Below are 2,861 nucleotides of genomic sequence, written 5' to 3'. Positions count from 1 at the left end.
TTAGATTCATCTGAAAATTTCAGGGCTGTTAGAACTTGACCTAATGAACACTTTTATCCAATGTCAGATTTGAATGCTTTGGTTTCTGAGATATACATGTAAGCCAAAACCTGCATTTTACCCCTATGTTCTATTTTCAGCCATCTTTTTTTGAAGAAACAGAAAATAAAACACAAACTTCATTCAAGATACCCTAAGGATCATTCAGCTTAAATTTGGTTGGAATCGGTTCAGTAGTTTTAGAGGAGAAGATTTTTTGAAGTTGGAAAACATGATAAACAAATTGTGTAAAATTGTCCTTAAAGGGCAATAACTCTTTAAGGGGTCAATTGACAATTTTGGTCATATATTTTATTTGTAGATTTTACTTTGTTGAACATATTTGCTGTTTACAGTTTATCATTATCATTAATAATTTTCAAGATAATAACCAAAAACTGCAAAATGTCCTTAAAATTACCAATTTAGTAGCAGCAACCCAACAATGGGTTATAAGATTCATCTGAAAATTTCAAGGTTCATACAACTTTACATAATGAACACTTTCACCCCGTGTCAGATTAGCTCTAACTGCTTTGGTTTTTGAAATATAAGCCAAAAACTGCATTTTATCCCTAGGTTCTATTTTTAGCCATGGCTGCCATGTTTTTTTGACGAAACAGAAAATAAAACACAAACTTTATTCTAGACACCTTAAGGTTCACTCAGCTTAAGTTTGGTTGGAATTGGTTCAGTAGTTTCAGAGAAGAAGATGTTTGAAATAGTTTACACCAGACGGACGCCAAGTGATGGCTAAAGCTCACAGTTCCTTTGGAACGGTGAGCTACTAAAAATGAATAGTTTGAATTTTGAAATGATATTTATTTCATTGCAAACACATCTTTTTATTTGATGACGATTTAAATTAAATTGGTATCCGGTAATTGTATCTTTCACTTTATAAACTAACGAATGCTTTGCGATATATTTTGCAAATATTCATCCAAAAAAAATTTGTAGATAAAAAAAAACCCACCAGATTATAGCTAATCTAAATATGCAGAATGATGTACTATTTGACTTACCTGAAACAGTTATGAGTAAATCAGGCAATGTAGTGGTACTGTCTTTATTCTTCAAAAGCACATTAAATTTTAAACTTAACCTCGACAATTATGAGTGACTGTTTCAGGTACATCCTTTAAAATTTATTACTTAATTAGTGTAAGGAGCGTAAACAAAGCTCCTAGTAAATGTGTCGAGACGTGCCAAGATCACACCTCCTAAAAAATAAAAATACACATTACACCTGCCCCTAATGAGATTAACTAATTGGAAAATTGATTTCAAATTGAAGGAAAATTATTGTCCCTCTTTTAGCTTAAACATGGAAGCTAAACGTATAGTTTAAATGCTTCATAAACATTAGATATACGGTTTAAAAATTCCCTGTTTGAACAATAAAAAAGGTCACTTTTGTGTGAGCAGATTTTGAAGGAAATAAATCTGGAAAACCCCCCACCTTAACTGCGTTTTTTGCAAAAAACATGCTAAATCTCCTGATTTTTATAAATATATTGTATAATTTTGCAGTTTGTCATATTTGTGTGTGAAGTGAATCCAGTAGAATTATTTGGCTATGTGTTTATAACACTCTACAATTCATCATAGGTTGATGACGAAGCAAGCAGTTATAGTCTTTTACGACAGTTTTTAAAAATGCAATTATGATAATAGATTCGATACCATCACATTGTAGTACCATTCATTAGCTATTCATTAAAGCAAAGTCTATAATCCCTAAATATTAAGAACTAACGAGACAATAACGAGACAATATGTTAATAGTGATTGGGACTATTATGCTAATAGTTAGTATAATTGTCCCAGATAGTGGGTACCCCAAATATGTATTTTATAGATTTTTTTTCGATGTCTCGGACGGATTTTTTTCCGCCTTCAGAATGCTTAACCACAAAAAATGATATAATTCTATTGTATTACTTTTTTAGCTATTTATTAAAGCAGGGTATTTAATCCCTAGCCATTTAGAACAGCCGAGCCAACGTGTTCGAAAGTGGGTATTCCAATGCGTATTTTTTAGATTTATTTTTTTCAGTGTCTCGCACGAATTTGTTCGGCCTTAATGAATGGTTACCATAGAAATTCGATACAGTACTATTGTAGTTCCATTCATTAGCTATTCGTTGGTATGGGAGTCTAAAATAAAAATGATAGAATTTGTTCATACTTTGCCAAAACGTTGTATCTATTGATACATGTTGAAAAATATAATAAAAATGATAGGTCACCGCGCATTTTCTCAAGCTACAGCACGGGACAAAATGACACATTTTGTATGGATTATACAGGAAAAAAAACCATTTTGTTATTAGAAACTAAACAAAATGATAGAATTGTTAAATACTTCAGGAAAAGATAGCTTTCAGACACTGCTTTGAGAATATCAAAAGAAAAGATAGGGTCACCGTACGTTTTTTCCGGCTAAAATACAAAATAGGAAAATTCCATACAGAATCCTTCAGAAAATGCACTTTTTTAGAGTTACCTCCCCTTAAAATGCCAATTTTTAAAAAAGATAAAAACAACCAAATATAATTAACATTAGCAAAAATATCAATATTTAGAAGTTATATTCTTATAAATTGGTACTTTTAAATGAAAATGTACATTAAACATCTGCATTCCTGCATCAAATTTTGCTAACTTGATGGAGAATCTGGACCTTTGATTCTCTGTTTTTTACAATCCAAGATGGAGGAAGACACCCATACCACCTTAAAGCAGAGTCTATAACCCCTAGCCACAAAGAACTGCCGAGAATATATGTCGGAAAGTGGGTACCCCCCCCCCCCCCCCCC

The sequence above is a fragment of the Mytilus galloprovincialis genome, chromosome 1, assembly GCF_965363235.1.
Source record: "Mytilus galloprovincialis chromosome 1, xbMytGall1.hap1.1, whole genome shotgun sequence".
NCBI lineage: Eukaryota > Metazoa > Mollusca > Bivalvia > Mytilida > Mytilidae > Mytilus > Mytilus galloprovincialis.
This window is presented reverse-complemented; position numbering follows the sequence as displayed.